Genomic DNA, 20,554 nt, shown 5'->3' on the forward strand with positions numbered 1-20,554 from the left:
AATAATAAGGAAGAAAATCATACAGACTTAGTAAACAGAAAACAATAGCAACAAGGATATGAATAAAAACCTTAAACAATACTAACTCAATGCAGAGAAGTATATGGAATAATTTTAAAAAATCAGCAACACACACACACACAAAGCATGGCAAAATGGCAGTAGTTACATATACCTATTGAAAAATACACTGAATATAAATAGATTAAATACACCAGTCAAAAGATGCCCTCAGTGATGGGAGGAAAGTAGGACAGGAGAAAACAGAGTACATTGGAGAGATGATGATCAAAGGCATGCATCTAACTTGAACAGTTAAAACTTTGTCAGTTGATTCCCCGCTCTGATGCACGTTGGACCTGCTCTGGTTTTCAAAATTTTTGGTATTTTTGTCTTGTTTTGTTTTTGTTTGTTCATATTAGGGTTTATCTCAAAGATATTATGTCCCTGGAGGTCACCCTCTTGATGTTGTGTTACATGTTTTTCTGTCCTTTGGTATATGAAAACCAGGATTGATGAAGCTATAGGAAGAGCAAACAGGATGAAGGTCTTTTGGGGGAGGGATAGGTACAGTGGTAGGGGGCAAGGATAAAGGGAGAATATGTCAAGGAGTCCAGGAAGAAAAGGAATGCATGGAAACGAATTGTGGTAGCAACTTTAAAATTCTGCTTGATGTGACTGAATTCTGGAATGATATGGTATATGTATTAACTCCAAATAAATAATATTAAAAAAATTTAAATAAAAAAGATAGGGTAGCAGAAAGGATAAGAAAACATGATGCATAGATATGCTGCCTGCAAGAGACATACGTTCAGGCTCAAGTAGAAAGAAAATGTCTTGAAAATGATGATGGCAACATATGTACAAATGTGCTTGACACAATAGATGGATATATGGATTGTGAGAAGAGCTGTAGGAGCCCCCCCCCACAAATGTTTTATTTTTAAAAAGAGACAAAGGTTAAATAAGTTAAACATCAAAGATGGAAAAATATTTCAAGGAAATAGCAACCAAAGAAGAACAGGCGTGGTGCTATTAATCTCTGATACAATAGATTTCATGGCCAAAACTAGCATACCAGTCAAGGAAGAGCATTATATAATGATTAAAGATCAATCCAACAAGAGGACATGACCATTATAAATAACAATGAAAGTATTCCAAAATACATAAAATACATTTAAATAAGATTGCAAGAAAAAGAGACATCTCCACAATAGTAGAACATTTTAATATATCACCTCTGATGAAAGATATGGCAACTGAAAAGAAACTCAGCAAAAATACAGAAGATCTAAACAATACAACAAAACAACCTGATCTTGTAGACATATACAGAATGCTCCACCTATAAGAGCACATGGGCCATCCTTCACAATAGATCATATATTAGGCCACAAGCAAACATTATTAAAATTTTAAAACATAAATAATACAAAGAATTTTCTCAGATCAGAACACTATAAAATTATAAATGAGTAACAGGAAGACTGCAGGACAGGGTGGTGGTCAGATACATGGAAGCTGCTTTAGAAAACAGTGGGTAATAGAAGAAATAAAACAACAAAAACATGAAAATTACCAGACTCAAATATTAAGGAGAACACAACATATCACACCTTTTGGGATCTCACAACAGGAGTGCTCAGAGGCCAATTTGTAGCAATATTCTCACACATCAAAAAGGGCAATAAGGACCGACATCAACTCCTTAACCCTTCAACACCAACACATGGAAAAAGAGCACCAGGAAAAAAACAACAAATAGAAACAGTAACCAAAAGAAAAGAACTAATACAAATTAGAAAAGAAATCAATGAAACAAGCAAACAAAACAATAGAATCAATAATGCCAGTTCTTGGAAAGAACTAATACAATTGACAAACCGGTTGCTGGCCATATTAACAAAGGAAAATAAAATTTCAAATACGAAATAACACAAAAAAGAAATGAAGTGGGTCATTTTTCAGCAGTCCTAATTGAAAGAAAAGGATAATAACAGAAATATATGAAGAACCGTACTCTAAGAAATCGGAAAACAAAAAATGGACAAATTTGGAGAAACACAATTTACTTAAACTAACACAGACTGAAGTAGAAAGTTTGAACAGACCCATTAAAAAATTGAATAGGTGATAAAACAACTCCTAGGAACAACAAAAATCCCTGGCCCACATGGCTTCACTGGAGAATGCTATGACACTGAACGTCCTCAAAGTACTCCAGAACAGAGATAACAAAATAAGATAGCTATCCCGAATTTATTCTACGAGAGTAAGCATAGTCCCCAAATTAAAACTTGGCAAAAACACCACTTATATAAAAGAAGAAAATTATGGACCCGTATCTCTCCTAAACATAGACATAGACATAAAATTCTCTAAAATTTCCAGCCAATAGGACCCAACACCATATTTAAAAATATATCATGATCATGATTAGGTTGGATTCATCTGGATATTTCAATAGTTAAATAAACCACCATTTAAATAAAACAATGGAAAAGAAGCATGTGATCATATCAATGCAAGCAGAAAGGGCATTAGATAAAATCCAATAGCCTTTCATGATTAAAAAAAATTTCAGCAAAATAGGTATAAAAGGGAAATTCTTCCTCATAATTAGGGCCATGTATGCAACACAGACAGCCAACATTACTCTTATTGGCGAAAGGTTCAAAGTATCCTCTTGAGAATGGGAACCAGGCCAGGACGCACTTTATCTTCACTCTTCTTTAATGTTGCACTGGGTGTCCCGGGCATAGCAATAACGGAATCAGGGGAAATAAAACACCTCGACATTAGGAAGAAGGCAATGAAACGATCCCTATTTGCAGATCCTGTACATAAACTTATGTAGGGAACTGCGTGTCTCCCTACCCTGGATTTAAGCCATGGATTTACTCTCAGTTTCCTGCCATACAAACTGCCCTGAGGTTTTACTGCCCTTTGTTCCCTTCCCGCCAGAGGGTGGCTGCCTTGACCCTTGCTAGGATTGGTGATCTTTCACTAGCAGCTGCTATGCTCATTGGTCAATACATGACTGGTGGCATCTCCCACCAGGCTCTCCAGGTATGCTTCGTTAGCATACTTACCTGTTTGCCTTATTTGGAGGTGCATGACTATTGGCTACCTCAGTTGTACCTTAGTTTACATGTGATGTAATGGTGCCCGCCTTTCGCTGGCTATTTAAACCTCTGCTCTCAGCTCAATAAATGAGGCTTGATCAGATTCCTGTCTTGCCTCCATTTCTTGTGCCCTTGCCCATCCTCATTCCCAGTCCCTCTTTCAGGTGTCCACGTTGTTGATGTCCTGCGGGACGGGACAGACTTACTGTGGGAAACAGAACCAGGAAGAGAGTGTATGCAAACAAACACTCAACACTAGTGCGCTCAAGTGTCTGGGAGACCAGGGCTTCCCGGGGGGTAGACCTTCACGTTGGTGAGTTGGAGATGCATTCTAGTCACATTCTCCTGAGTAAGAGTTAGTTCCCTCGATGTCTCCCCATAATAATACCAATTTTAAAGTGCTGTATTTAAACATATGGTTGCTTACTGTACTCTGGAAGGCAATCTGGCTGAAGGTTATCTGCCATCAAAAGCAATCAGACCATGTAACCCTAAGTATGACCCACTTCCTTCTGATAAGGATCACAGATTGTTCCCCTGGAGAAGACCTCAAAGACATCTAAGGTCAAGCCAACTCAGGATGACCAAGTTTAGGCTGCCATCTTGACTCTAGAGGCCATCCTTCTTCTTACCCATGCACCTTCCCATCACATGCATTCCTCTCATGCTCCCTCCCTTCCTATTGTGTGTATACCCCTATCTCCTCCCCCGCATGTTATGTGTATGCCTCTACTACAATCCCTTACTGTTACGCATGTGTTTACCATGACTTCCATGCCTGAGATTTTATAAGCTTGTGACAGAATACATTACACACTCTCTTTATTTGGACCTGGTTCCTGATGCTATGACAGAGGTGAGACCTTGCATGCTTCGTCTCATGTCTCTTTAATTTACTCCTCTGTGTTAGCTGGGTTCACTAGAGAAACTTAGTCAGAGACACTCATTTATACCTTAATTACACAACTTCCCCCTTGGACCCATTTGGTTGTGGAGGCTGGTTCCCCCCAGAATTACTAATATATGCCAGGAAATGTAGAAGACAGCTACTTGGTCAACGGAACGGAAGAGATTCATATCTGTACTCATTCCAAAGAAAATTGAGTCAACAGAATGCTCAAATTATAGAACAGTATCACTGACATCACATACAAGGAAAATTTTGCTGAGACTCATCCAACAATGGATGCAGCAGGACATTGACAGATTCAGAAGATGTGGAATATTGTTGATGTCAGATTCATCTTGGCTCAAAGCAGAGAATACCAGAAAGACATTTACTTGTGCTATTGTTGACTATGCAAAGGCATTTGACTATGTGGATCATAGCAAACTATGGATAGCCTTGAGAAGAATGGGAATTCCAGAACACTTCACTGGTTCATGCACATTTTATACATGGATCAAGAGTAGTTGTGAGAACAAATTATAGAAAGATTGCATGGTTCAAAATCAGGAAAGGTGTGTCACACGATTATATTCCTCTCACCATGCTTCTTTAATCTGAATACCGAACGAATCTTCAGAGAAGCTGACTTATATGGAGAAGGTGGCATCAGGATTGGAGGAATGCTTATTAACAACCCGAGGAAGGTTTACTAATAACCTCTGATATGTAGATGATACAAACTTGCTTGCTGAAAGTGAGGAGGATTTGAAGCACTTGCTGATGGAGATCAAGGATTGTCGCCTTCAGTATTGTGTTAGTCTTGGTAGTGTAGAGAAACAAATCCGTAGACACTCATAGGTGTATAAGAAGCAGCTTTATATACAAGAGCAGTTGAATATTGAGAAAACATCACAGCCCAGTCCAGATCAAGTCCATAAGTCTGATATTAGCCCTGATGTCCAATACCAATATATAAAGTCCTCTTCAGACTCATGAAACACAAGCAATGACGCTGAGTGCAGGAAGATCACAGGCCAGTGGGTGGGAAGTCTTGTGGATTCAGTGGTGTTGTAAACATCTCAGGAAAAGCAGGGGTCTCCAAGAGGGGCTTCCTTAGCTCCATCAGCCACTCTCCAGGTGTCTTCTCCACATGTATGTCTTGTAGGGAGTGAGCAGAGAAAGAGAGAGTCTCCTGCCTCCAGGAAGAAATCCAGGAGTTCCCAGAATCCTCAGGAGAAGGCCATGCCCACACAGAGGTTTCATTGGCTATGACTTGATTGACAGTCTAGACTCCACCCCTTCACTCTGAATCCTCAAAGTGACACCAATTATGTAACTACCACAACTACAGATTACAACTCAATATAAAGAAGATAAAGATCCTCACAACTGGACCAATAGGTAACATCATGATAAATGGAGTAAAGGTTGAGGTTGCCAATGATTTCATCTTGCTTGGATCCAAAATTTTTGCTCATGGAAGCAGCAATCAAGAGAGCGAAAGATGTACTGTATTAGGTAAATTTGCTGTACAGACTTCTTTAAGGTATTGAGGAGAAAGGATGTTACTTTGAGGGCTAAGATGAGCTTGACCCAAGGCACGGTATTTTCAATTACCTCATAGGCATGTGAAAGTTGGACATTGAATATGGAACACCAATGAAGAATTGATGTATTTGAATTGTGGTGTTGGTGATGAATATTGAAAATACTGTGGACTAGTAAAAGGTCAAACTAAACTTTCGTGGAAGAAGTAAGGCCAGAGTGCTCCTTAGAGGCAAGGATGGAGAGACTTTGTTTTACATACTTTGGACATGTTGTCAGGAGAGACCAGTCCCCGAAGAAGGACATCATGCTTGGGAGAGAGGCAGGACAAAAAAGGAAGGCTTTCAAGGAGATGGATTGACACAGTGGCTGGAACAATGGGCTCAAGCATAGGAACAATGGTGAGGAGGGAGCAATACCAGGCAGTTTCATTCTGTTGTGCATGAGGCTGTTAAGTGTCAGAATCGACTCGATGGCACCTAACAACAACATGGAAAATATGCATACATAGAAAATAACATACACAGATAATGCCAGGGACGCTACAGGAACATTACGGGAACATTTTGAAGTCCTGTCACCCAGCCAAAGGAGCCCTGGTGGCATCGTTGTAAGTGGTGGGCTGCTACTGCAAGGTCAGCAGTTTAAAATCATCGAGTGGTCTGCTGGAGAAAGAGGAGGCATTCTACTCCCATGAAGAGTTACAGTCTCGGAAAGCCACAGAGACAGTTCTCCCTGGCCTTATGAGCTGAGGTCGATTCTAGGACACTGAGTCACACATAGAATAGACCGAAGGAAAATACTTGGGACCCAAAGTAAGTCCACTCACAAATGGATAGTTGGTCTTCAACCAAGGGCAAAACCCCATGAAATGGTGTTGAGAAACTAGATAACCCTTTACAGGAAAAATAATACAGGATACATAGTTCACACCATAGATACACATTAACATAAGGGAGTTTAAAGATTGAAATGTAAACCCCGAAAATCATAGAAAAAGGTTTTTGCCACAATTTATGGCAAACAGCAGAAAATAAACGACATGACTGAGGTCTCCTAAAAAATAAATACTTGTGTGCACCCAAAGTGATCTTTAAATGAATAAATGGAGCACCTATAGATTGGAAAAAGTTTTTGCAATGACATATCTGCCAAGAGCCTAATTATATAAAATTTATAGACAAATCAACATCTCAGAAACAGAAAGGCAAACAATCCAATTTGAGAACAGGTAAAATACATGAACAGATACTTCAAAGGAGAAATTCAGAAGGCCAACAAATTCATGAAGAGATACTTAGGATTTTTAGCCATAAGAGCAGTGATTCTCAACCTTTGTAAGGTCGCGACCCTTTAATACAGTTCCTCATGTTTTGGTGAGCGAGCCCTGACCATAAAATTATCTTCGTTGCTACTTCACAACTGTAATTTTGCTACTCTTATGAATTTGGCAACCCCTGTGAAAAGGTCGTTTGACCCCCAAAGGGGTCACGACCCACAGGTTGAGAAGCACTGCATTAGAGAGATGCAAATCAAAACAATGAGATCTCATCCTGTCTTGGCAATAAAACAACAAGAACAACAAACCAGAGAACCAAATATGCTGGCAAGGGGGTGGAAAGACTGGAACTGTCATATGCTTCAGGTAGGATTGAAAAATGATTTAAGTACTTTGAAAACCTTCAAAAGTTAGAAATGTAACATGATCTATCAATCCCCTTACTAGGTAAATACCAGCTGCGACACCTATAGATGTAGGAATTGATCAACAAATTATGGTATGAACACATAGTGGAATACAATGCAATATTAATAAATAATGAATCCTACAGCCCTACAATAACAGTGACAAGGAACAATTTACAAATGGATGTGCAAGTTGAACAGGTGTAGAGATTTGGCAAAAGGTCTTTCTACATTTACAAAACCATATGGGAAACTCTAGCTCAATTGGTGAAACACAGTTTATCATTAAGACAACGGTCTCCATTCTATGCTCTCTTAAAAGCAAACAGAAAGTAAATGTTTAGAAAATAATGATGGCAACATATGTACAAATATATGCTTGATACAATTGATGTATGGATTGTTATACAAGCTATAAGAACCCCCAATAAAATGATTTTTTAAAACAACTTGTGATTGGTTATCTAAGATATAATTATTGGTCTTTTCCTGTCTGTAGCGAAGAATAGGAAAAAAAATCAAAGACTCAAGGGAAGTAGTCAGTCCAAAGGAATAATGAATCGCACGAACCATGGATTCCAGAAGTTCGAGAAGTACTAGATGGTGCTCAGCTACTACTACTAGCCACTTGGTTTGGCATCACAATAGAAGACCCTGAACAGATTGGAGGAGCAAATGTAGAACAAAATTCAACATCATAAAAGGGCCAAACTTACTGGTCTGATAGAGACTGGACTACGGACGTCAGACCTGGAACTGAAACCACTCCGAGAGATCACCTTCCAGTCGATCAATAGTCAAGCCTATAAAGTAAAAAATAATAAACATCCATAAAAATGTCCTTCTCAAACATATGTACACATGTGCTTGACACAATGCACGTGATTGTGATAAGAGATGTAAGAGCCCCCAATAAAATGATTTTTTAAAATAACAAAAAAGAATGTCCTCAGAATTATCAACTATATTAGACCCAAATGGCAATATTTGCCCCCAAACAAAGTTCAGAGGATAGGAAAGGGTAGAAAGGATTAGTGGATGAAAGCAGAAAGCCCGAGGAAGAAGTGGGAAGAATTCTATTATATCCAAGAAATTGCCACCAGTGTTAGGAAACAAAATGTGTATAAATTGTTGAATGCGAAGCTATTTTCCTCTGTAAACTATCCCAAGCAAAATACAATGTTAGAGATAATAATAATTAAAGTCCTTTGTATATTTTGGATACACGTTCTATCTTGTTGCTGTCATTAGGTGCCACCGAGTTGGTTCCGGTTCGTGGAAACCATTCGCACAAACAGATCACGCCCCGGTCCTTCACCATCCTCACAATTATTAGGTCGGAGTGCTTTGTTACATGTATGGTGTCACTCCATCTTGTTCAGGATCTTCCTCTTTTTCACTGACCTTCAACTTCGCCAGGCATTTTTCTCCCGAGGGCACATTCAAAGCACCAGTATGTGAGACGAGGTCTTACCACTCTCACTGCTAAGGAGCACCCTGACTGTACTTCTTCCAAGACAAATTTGTTTGTCCTTTTAGTAGTCCATGGTACTGTCAATATTCTTCTCCAGCACTATTCTTTGATTCTGTTAGGTCATCCTTAGTCAATGTGCACCTTTCTCATGTATATGAAGGAATTTAAAATATCATGACTCCTATATCCTTTTTAACTCTCATCGTTATGGTTTTGCTTTGCATAACACATTTTTTATAGCACCAGAATAATCTTTGCAATTTCCTCCATCGATTCTAGATTGAACCATTTCCCCAAGGAGCCCTGGTGCCTTGTGTTGGGGAATGGTATTGACAACCAAGCTCTCCAGTCTACTGGGTGTCATTACTTTTAAGTTCTCCTAGCTCGCAAAGCAATGAAATATATGTTTATATACTAACCCATGTATATAAATATATATTTCTATATGTAATTATCTGAACATATGTTAGGTTTGACTTTAATCCATTGCCAAAAGCAGCTTTCGAACGTCTTCCCCTTGCTTATTTATATCTTCCAACTTTCACAGTGGGAAATTTGTTTCCCACTAGCAAACATCTCTTTCCATAATTGTCCAATTCTAATACATACTTATAATAGCATCAGAATTGTTAACCTATAGCTCCATGGTAAACAACTATCAATCAGTACACTTGATAGACTACCGTAATTTTATAGATACCATTGATATCTAAAGTTACTTGGATTACAAATTATTCCTCCCCCTTCTTCTCTTAAGGTGGTTTCATAAATTTCTAATGTATTTAGATGATTTTTCTTATTCTGTATTCCTTTCTGGGATCTCCCATCTTCTCAAATGTTTCTTTTTTAGTAGTATATTGTTTACCCTTGGTTTTCTGTTTGTTTTGACAGAGGCTGAGTGTCCTATAGTCACCATTACAGCAGCATGCAAATAGCTCCACTGTCCTAAAACATCCGCTACGCTTCATCTATTCAACGCTGCGAAGCACTGAATAGTTTATTGCATCTATAATTGTAACTTTTCAAGAGTGTCCCCTAATAGGAACCATACAGCATGTAGCTTTGCCAGAGTGATGTCTTTCACTAAGCAATGTGCATTTATGATTCATGCACATCTTTTGGTGCTCTAAGAACTTACTTCTTTTACATGCCGGAATGATATTCCATTGTATGGTGTATCACAGTTTGTTTCCTCATGCCCCTATGGAAGGACATCTTGGTTGTTTTCAGTGACCGGCAATTGTGAATAAGTTGCCATAAACATTTGCAAACACGGTTTTTGTGGACATACGTTTTCAAATCAGTTGGGTAAATACCTAGAAGCCTGATTGCTAGCTCATATGGGAAGCCTATGCTTAGTTTTGTTAGAAACTGCCAAACTGCCTTCCAATGTAGCTGTGCCATTTTACATTCCCACCAGTCACGAAAGTGTTCCTGCTTTTCTACATCCTTGCCAATAATTTATAAAGTATTTTAGCCATTCTTGTTTTGATTTGCAATTCCCTAATCACAAATGATGTTCAGCATCTTTTCATGTGTTTATTTTCCATCTGTATATCCTCTTTAATGAGGTCTCTATTCAGATTTTTGCTCCTTCTTTAATTGGATTTTCTTAGTGATGAATTTTAAGTCTTTTGTATATATGGGGTAAAAATGATCCGATTTGCGTTTTCCAAATATTTTCTCCCAGGCGTTTCTGCCTTTTGATTCATTTAATAGTGTCTTTCATAGAGCAGAAAAAAATTAATATTAAGAAAGTCTAATTCATCAGGTTTCTTCGTATTATGAGAACTGTAGTTAAAAATTCGTCACTGTGTCTCTAAAATGAATCAGAGACATGCATAAACCATAGATATATGAATGGATTTGGGACTCCCTTTTAATTCTAGCCCCGATCTAAGAAAAATTGGCTCTAATTGCATGACCGTGCATGGTATTCACCCTCTTGAAGAGGCGACTGAAGAGAGGAGGGAGTGCTGTAGCAAATTGGGGTGAAGAAACCAGATAGTACCCGCCTAGCAGACAAAAATAGTGCCTTGGGTCTGAAAGGCTTGTCTTAAAACAAGCAGCTATCAAACAAGTCCACATGGAAGAAACACTCCAGTCAAGAATTTGAAAGAGGCAATGGAGTCAGAGCTTAAATTGTGAACAACCGGTTTGCGGACGAGTGTGGATGACAGTGGAAACCCAAAATCCATTTGCAGGGTTCCCACGTAGATTAAACCTCCAGTAAACCCTCTTCGACGATCGTCAAGGCATGGGAATGAGCTCTCTATCAGAGCGTTGTAAAGTTGATGAGAGCAGATATAGTTAGATTAACATGCAATGCCGTCTCACTTGAGTTCCCTTTTGATCCATTTTAAAGTTTCCAGGTTTTAATATTTTCTGCTCTCTTTTTGAATGAGGTTTCTCTGTTTTGTCTAGTGATTGATGACGTTTTGCTTGTTTGTTTCCTGCCCGTTGGTATTTCATATGCTTTTCTATCTATGAAGCCCAGAAAAGAGAGATTTATAGAGAGAGTGACTAGATTGATAATTGCCTGGGAGCCTGGTAGGGGAGGATGGGAAGAAATGGGGCACTAAGGACAATGAATACAAGAAGAAAATTATCTGAAATTGATTGTGGTGGTGACTGCACAAATCCACTTAATATGATTGAATGATTAAATTGCATGTGTGAAGTATATCTCAATAAAATATGATAATAAATTACCTCCGAGGCCAAGGCCATGCCAAATGTCTCATGTTTTATATGTAGGTCTGTGATACATTTCAGTTCATTTTTATAAAAGAGGGAAAGTCTTTGCTTAGGGTTTTTGTTGTTGTTTTTCATTTTTGTTTTGGCATATGGACTAGTGATTCTCCCTGTGCCATAATCAAAAAGACTACCCTTTCTCCATTGAATTGCCTTTGCCCAATACTCAAAGACCAAATCAGTTGGCTATATGCGTAATATATTCTGTATTCTCCATTCTATCCCCCTAATCTATGACTTTCACCAATACTATACTGTCTTGATTATTGTATTCTTATAAGTCTTGGAATTTGATCATGTGAATTCCCCTACTTAGCTCTTGTTCTTCTGTATTGCATTGTTTATTCATATAAGCTTTAGAATTAGTTTGGCGATATCTACAAATAACTTGGATTTTTTTTTTGTTGAGATAAAGTTGAGAAGAATTTACAATATTGAGCCTTCCAATCATGAACATAAAATATATTTATTTATATAGGCTTTGATGTAATATTTTATAATTTTCCACATCTCGGTCCTATACATATTTTGTATAGTGCAGTGGATTGCTTAATTTGGCTTTTCTACTCGTAACTTTTGGTTGTCCTATCAAGCTTAAGTATACTGATCAGATTATATGATGCAGCTGTGATTGTCAGCAAGCCTTCATTGCTATTGCCATCATGTTGGATATAAAATGAGTCATTCCAGGAGCAGGAGGGGTAGGGATTTTAGTATCAGCAAAAGAGAAGAGCCAAGAGTGGAGTGCATCCTTCAGACCATGATATTCCTGCACATCAGACCTCCTTGAACCAGGAGTCAGTTTTATCAGCACAGGAGCAGCAACAGCAGAATCAGGAGCCAGACCATGAGACAGAGCAATGGACTTCTCAGCCCACAGAGTAGGTAAATCTCAATGCTTTGGGGCAGGAGACTGGCTTATACAGTGAGGTACCTCTGGACACCTAATTGGGGAAGTTGGCTTTGTTGATCCATGAAAGTGGAGCTGACTGCCTTCAGGCCGAGGTTTATAGTGGAGTGGCATGCCACTTGGGCAATTACTTGAAGCCCTAAAAGAGCTTTGTAATATTGCTTGAGTAGGGTAGAGGCCAGCACAGAAGCTGAGGGCCAGAGAGAAATCTGCCTGCAGGGATGGTTGGGAACAAACTGTCTTGACTAAGCAATTATATCCTGAGCATTTTTCAACTGAATTGTAACCTGTTAATTTTCTTAATAATCCTCATTATTATGAGCATCATCTATGAATTCTGTGGGCCCAAGGTAACAAATTATGGAACCCATTTAAAAAATAGAGAATTCTGTGGAGGAACAATTGGTGGCAGAAAAGGGTCAAAAGGATGGCGGGTAGAGGCATGTCTGACCTCAGTCTCATAGAAATCTGTTTTGTGGGAATATGCCGTGGGAAGCAGCTGCTGATAATGGTGATTGTTTTCGTTTTGAATTTAGAGAAAGTCAGACACCTTTGTAAATTCTTTTACTTTTTTTTCAAACTAATTTTTATTGCTTATATATAGGAAAGAAATCAGCTTCTTTGTTTTAATCTAATAGATCATGACCTTGATCATGACCTTGTTTATTAATTCCAGAAGTACTTTTTTAGATTCTCTGAAATTTCTTTTACTGAGAAAATCATGTTATCTATATTCCTTTTATTTGCCTTTCTGGTCTTGTTGCAGCACCTAAGATTTCCAGTACACACACACACACACACACACACACACACACACCCGCCCCCCCCACCCCCCAAATTGAGGAAGTTCTTCTCTAGTTCTACTTTGTTGATATTTTTATCATGAATGGGTGATGAAGTCTGTCAAATACCTTCTCTGCACAAATTAATTTGATCATTTGATTTTCTTCTTTAGCTTTTATATGTAGTGGATTCCATAGATTGCATTTTTAATATACAGTCAGCTTTGTATGCTCGGAATAAATCCCACCTGGTTCTATTACATATGGTTTCTGCATCATTAAATTGAATTTGCTAACAAGCTGTTAAGGATTTTTGTGTCTATGCTAATAATAAATGTTAGTCTATAGTTGTGAAAATGAGAAAGGGGTGGGGTCATCTCACTATCTCTAACTTCATATGGAGGAAGGAGAAGCAAAATCAATATCCGCACAAGGCTGATTCCTATGACATGGAGGTTAGACACAACTTTCTACCAATCTGACACCAGCTGTCTCTCCATAGCACTCTGTTGCTCTGCTGGTTTCAATAATGTATTGTACTGCCCATACAGAACTCACAAATTTATTAAGGAAGCAAAAGGTCACAATTCAGGATCAGGAATGCTTTAGCTACTGTTCTTTGATCAGAACAACTTCCTCTCAGCTTTGCCCACAGGCCTTTCACCTGAAACTCCATGGCTTCTGCCCAGTTCAGGCACCAGTTACACTATTTTGGTACCATTGATTATATGAGTAGAGGCATACTACCCCATCAGCTTCAATGCATTCAGTTCTAGCTGCGCGGGTCGGCAAACCCAGCTCCCAAGGCAAGTGCCAATGGGCATGCAACTCCACTAGCACACCTTCTGCCCCAAAGCTCTCAGCTTTCTTGTTCCCTGGGCCACCCAGCTCACTGCTCTTCCTCTTGCTGGTTTCCTGATTCTGCTGCCACCACTTCTCCACCACTGTTTCTCATCGCTTGCCATCGTGGGTGTCACCGCTCTGTATTCCTGGACTGAAGACATTCAGTGCAGGAATCTTGAGTCCAAAGGACATGTTCCACTCCTTGCTCTTTTGATAATAGTAAGATCTTCCCATTTCACCTCTGGGATAGCTCACTTGAAGCACAGTGATGAGAAAAGTGACCAATCCACTCGCTAAGGTTCCATACACCTCGTTTGCATTATCCCATGCCACAAGGGTGATGTATACCTTATTTACATTACCAGAAAGTTATTTGATTCCCTTTTTGGGCCTGACAAGGGACTATAAGTACCTCACATTTGCATAGTCCTACCCAGTCATTTGGTGGCAGTTACAAAGACTATAGCTGGAATGGCCATGTCAAATACTTTACTATCTGGTTATAAGTGTTTTACCACAGGGAATCCAGAACAGATAAACCCCTCAGATCCAATAATGAGAGTAGTGATACCAGGAGGGGAAGGGAAAGGTGGGGGGAAGAAAGAGGGAACCAATCACAATGATCTACATATAACCTCCTCCTTGGGGGAGAAACAACAGAAAAGTGGGTGAAGGGAGACATTGGTCAGTGTAAGACATGAACAAATAATAATAATTTCTAAATTATTAAGGGTTCGTGAGTGAGGGGGCATGGGCGAGGGAGGGTAAACAATGAGGAGCAGATACCAAAGGCTCAAGCAGAAAGAAAATATTTTGAGGATGATGATGGCAACAAATGTACAAATGTGCTTGACACAATGGATGTATGGATTATGATAAGAGTTGTATGAGCCCCCAATAAAATGACTTAAAAAATAAGTATTTTCCTCTGTTGTAATTTTATATATTTTTGGTATTAGAATTAGAAGTGTTCCCTTTATTTTCTAGAAGAGATTGTGTAGTAGTGGCATTTAATCCTTAAATATTTAATAGAATTCACAGAGAAAATATCTGGACCTGATGTTTTCTTTTGGGGAAGTTATGGATCCCTTTGTTTTAATAGATACGTTGAATAACCCTACATCTGTGTATTCTTGTTTGAGTTTTGATGGTTTGTATATTTCAAGGAATTAATCCATTTTCTCTAAATTATTTTTATGGGTATACAATTGCTTATAGTATTTTGGTATTATCCTTTTATGACTTCTCTTTTAATTCTAATATTAGTAATCTTCTTTCTGGAAGACAGGAGCCATGCTGGTGTAATGAGTTAAGTACAAGGTCAGCAGCTGCAACCTTGTAGTTGTTAACTACAAGGTCTGAAACCACCAGCTGCAATGTGGAAGAAAGATGTAGCATTCTACTCCCATGAAAGATTTAAAGTCTTGGAAACTCCCAAGCACAGTTCAATACTGTCCTATAGGGTCACTATGAGGATGGACTTAATGGCAGGGAGTTTGGTGTTGGTTTCTGGAAGACATAAATTTCGCTCTGAAAATTCCATCCTGCGGTATCTAGAGTTATCATTTGGTGAAATTTAACTTATATATCTCTTCATATATGTATATTCCATTTTATTGATGTAGGGCCATTCTATACATGCTGTTTGATGGCCAGCAGCACTACTTCATAAACATCATCTCATGAAGTAGCTGTAGATCAACCACATTAATTTTAATGACCAAACAGCACCCCATTGTTTGGTTACTTACGAGTAGGATTATTTATTATATAGTTATTAAATCAGTTCCTAGATGTATGGGTGTATTTCTCTCATTTCCTTTAAATTGTCATTGTATATGTATTCCTGCAGTAAAGAGACATCTACAAGTTTCCCCCCTCTGTGCAGCTTTCGCCTCACCGTAAGTCCTTTCTGTTCTCTACATAGGATGGACCAGGTTTTCTCAATTCACAAAAGCAATGCTTTTTCTACTCCTTTGTGTTTCCACCAAATTCAAGAGCTAAACTATCTTTGGCTATGAAATCCCATAAGTTTATAAGCTCATGAACACTGACAGGGTGGGGGGGAGTCACAAAAGAGAGAATAGCCATTTTTATCAGCTCTGCTTTGGCAAACAGGGATGGAGCAAAGTCAAAACTTTGTAATGAAATCTGAGATCGTTTATGATACCAAATGGTGGAGCCATTGCCATCTATTGTGGGTTGCTTCTGCAAGTCAGAGCTCTTAACTAAGTCCCCATGGAGCTGTTGGTGGGTTCAAACCTTCAACCTTCCTGTGAGTTCCCTCCTCCTTAGCACTCACAGCACCAGATCATGAGGGCACATGTATAATGACCTTGCTTTCTTGCGTCCTTGTGAGGACTAGTTAGGCACCCCCGGCCCCAGCTCTCTGAAATTTGTGGCAGAGTAAATGCAAATAAATAAGCCGTCAGAAAATTAGTAGTTTACAAAATTTGATTAAAATTAGAGTTCATCACTAACTGTGATGGAATCAGATCTGTTTTCTGAATGTTTTTGTTATTGACACTAAATGTGCCAAAATTATTTAGAGAAATGTTATTCTCCAGTATTTACAATTCAGACAGATGTACTGGATGCCAAGGAACCTTTTCAGTATATCTACTTTCTCAAGATATTTTGGGCCAAGATTTGAAAACTCAGGAAATTCAGATACATATGTTTGGGTCCTTATTCTTAAATAAATAGAATGTTTCCTTATTTCACTTTTCAACATTTTTTTTCTTCTTTATCTTATGAAAATCAGATTCAAAGTTCTGATAAATGCTATCAGTTCCAGTTTTATTCAAGGGAAAGGCCAAGATTTTGTTCATCAGGAAAAGAGCCACCCTTCCAGTTTGGGGTTGTTTGTCATGGTGGCAGGAGTGTGGGTTGAAAACTTGGAGGGGGCTTCAAGAAGTTCGTGGACAAAAAAATGAAGAGATAATTATTTTTCCACACAGTTTTCGAAACCTCCTTGTATGTAATGACAAACTGCATTAACATTATAAGCCAGGTGAAAACACTGTGCTAGGCTGGGTTGTCTAGGAAACAAAACCAGTGACATTCGTATATATAAAGCAAAGAACTTTACATCAAAAAGTAATTTTGTATCAGGAAGGCAGCCCAGCCCAGCCCAGTCTAACTTAAGTCCGTGGATCTACAATGCTAGCCGAGCCCTCTTCAGACTCACATTGCTCAACGTCTGTGGCATCAATAGGTGAAGCGGGAAGCAGGTAGATCAGGTGGGTGGGTGCAGAGTTGCGTAGAGTCAATGTTGGTGAAAGCTCTCCAGGATGGTGCCCAGGGTCAGCAGCAAACATGGGGACAACCTTGGAGGCAGACAAAGAATCCCAGCAAGGATTAAGGCAAATGGCAAGGGAGAAGTTCCTAGGTCTCTCTTATCAAAAGGCCACACCCCCTAATGAAAGATCTTCAGGCTGTGAGCTGACTGATAGGCTGGATTCCACTCCTACCCCCACACAGGTGCAGGTTGACATAAAATCTGACCACCACACTTACTGACCTATAGGGCTTCCCCTGGATGCTTAAAATAGTTGAGTGCTTATCTGTTAACTGAAAAGTTGATGGTTCAAACTCCCCCCCCACCCCCGCCACCCCACTCCAGGGATGCTACAGAGATGCTACCTGACAATCTACTTCTGAAAAATCAATCTTCGAAATACCTCTGATACACATAGGGTGATCATGGAGCTGAGTCAGCTCAATTGCAACTGGTTAATTACCTGCAACTGAGGTGCTAGTTTAAGAAACTGTTTTGTGACTGCCCTTTGCTGTAGGCCGTTATTAGCCAATTGGTTTACTTATATTCCATGGAAGTAATTAAGCTTTAATTTTTTAACTATCCAATTAAATGCTTCAGCCTTTTGTTCTTTTACTATTCCAGAAGAAACAAATGAGTAACAAGTTGTAATAGTGCTGATTTCACTGTTTGCCATAATGGTTTCTTTTTCTCCTGGGTCCATATGATGAGTCTAGGCTAATGATATTCCTTGGGGGAATCAAATTGAACCACCATCCCTCTTTTCCCCCTCCTTTCCATTGCAGTGATTGCTCCACTACCCACTGGCCTCCTCAGTGACCTTCTGCTCCCACCCTAGTCAGCACTTCTGCTCAGCTCACAAATAACCTGAGTTATTTCAGCTGCAAGAGGAAAGCGATGTTGCCTTCCAGTGGGAAGCTTCTTTACCAAACGTGCATAATTTGCTTCTAAAGGGTTACTCTTCATGAAGACCCTACAGCAGCCTTATTGGGTTATGCAGTTTTTGTCTAGTGAGGGCTTTTGACTACTTTCCTCTGGGACTGGGTTGTCATGGACTAGGTTGTCATGGCCATGATGTGTAATATCTTTCCCACTTCTTAATCTGAGCAGGAAACCTAACCTAACCCAACCCAACCCAACCCAACCCAACCCAACCAACCCAGTGCCTTGGAGTCAATTCTGACACATAGCCACCCTAGAGACCAGCGGTTCTCAACCTTCCTCATGCCTTGACCTTTTCATACAGTTCCTCATGTGGTGGTGACCCCCAACCATAATATTATTCTTGTTGCTACTTCATCACTGTCATTTTGCTACTGTAATGAATCGAGTGGCCTCTGTGAAAGGGTTATTTAACCCACCAATGGGGTCGCGACCCACAGGCTGAGAACCGCTGCTATGGTGGTTCTTCAAGGCTGTCAGTCTTTATGGAGGCAGACAGCAGCATATTTCTTCTGCAGAGTTAGCGATGAGTTGGACCAGCTGGTTTGGTGGTGAGTAAACCAATTCTTCACCTGACAGCACCACCAGGGCTTCCTTATAATCTCTATGCTCTCAGCAGTTCCAAACCATCCCCGGCGGAAAGACTGGGTGCTCTACAACCGCTCCCCCCCCCACTGTCAACAGTTACAGTCTCCGAAGCCCCACAGAGGGGTGCTATGAGTCAGCATGGACTTGATGGCAGTGAGTTTTGTTGGTTTTTACGGCAAGGCATAAACTCTGTTTTGATCTTGTATCGGGATTCGTTTCTTGCCTTTCTACTGGAAAGTACTTCATATTATGGATATTCCTGGAGTTGGCCAAAAGTCCCAAAGTCCTCGTCAGGATATTTTCTATGGGCCTAACAATCCTTCAAAGAGCCCTGGTGGCATAGTGGGTAAGTCACTGGGCTGCTATCCACTAAGTCAGTGGTTCAAATTCAGTGCCGCCCTGCAGGTGAAAGATGAGGCTCTCTGCACCTATAAAGGTTAATAGTCTCAGAAACCCTAAGGAGCAGTACCACTCTGGCAGTGGGTTTGGGAAAAATCACTAAAACTTTGGGCAGATTACTTTGCCTCTCTGTGTCTCTGTTCCGAAGTTTGTAAAATGGGGCAATAAGAGTGCCAATCTCAAATTTGTTATGAGGGTTCAATAGGTTTGCATTGAAAAGCCACTTGAACAGATCGTTGGCTGCAGGGAGGATACATGAAGGAATGCTGTCCAGTGCCACGTAGTTTTCTACTCATCATGCCCCTATATAAAGCAGAAGGAAATACTTCTCCGCGCTGTGCCATCCTCACAATTGTTTAGTTTGAGACCATGGTTGGAGCCAGGATGTCAGTCTATCTTTTTCACCGGCCAAGCATGGTATCCTTTCCCAAGGACTCGTGTCTCCTGATGACATGTCCAAAGCTTATGAGATGGCGTCTTTCCATCCTTGCTGTCACGGAGCACTCTGGCTATACTTGTGCTAAAACACATTTGTATGAAGGACTAGGAATTAGTAATGTTATTGAAGCCGGATTTCTGTTCTGTAGTTCAAACCCCACCCTGATCCTGATTACTCAAGCAATTACAAAGGCTACACTGAAATATCCCTATTCTGGAAAACTAATTTGATTAGTAATGACCTTTAAAAATGACATTAAAAGGACTGAAGAAAAGAAAGTAAAAAAGAGACTGAAAATTAAAATGAGAAGTATTCTTGCATAAGAATCCCTGTGGTGCAATAGTTGAGAGACTGACTATGCAGCAAAATGTCTGTGGGCTAAACCGACCTAGTAGCTCCAGTAGAGAAAGGTCAAGCAGTCTGCTCTCACAAAGATTACAGCCAAGGAAACCATATGAGGCAGTTCTACTTTGTCATATGGAGTCACTGTGAGTTAGAAGGGGGAGCCTCCTTCTTCATTGTCTGTTGTTAGTCTGGAAGGTCGGCTGAAATCTGTGCATTTTGGGTGACTCTGCTGGTATTTAAATACCAGTGACAGCTTCCAATGTCGCAACAACACAGAAGCCACCATAGAATGACACACTGACAGACAAATGATACATAGCTTCAAAACACTGACATCCTAACAAAGGCAGCAGAGCATTGTCTGAGATGCTGTTGGAGGATGGGGCCCTCAGGTCCGAGGGCACTCGAAATGTGACTGAGGTGTTGCTTTCTTGGGGGGATTCAACCATGGTGACATTGAGTTGGGTAAAGACGGTGGGAGTGGAGCTGTTGGGATCTTCATTTACTGATGGCACATAACTCAGGGTAAAGAGAAACGGCTGCAAAA

Source organism: Tenrec ecaudatus, chromosome X, assembly GCF_050624435.1.
Source record: "Tenrec ecaudatus isolate mTenEca1 chromosome X, mTenEca1.hap1, whole genome shotgun sequence".
Taxonomy (NCBI): Eukaryota; Metazoa; Chordata; class Mammalia; order Afrosoricida; family Tenrecidae; genus Tenrec; species Tenrec ecaudatus.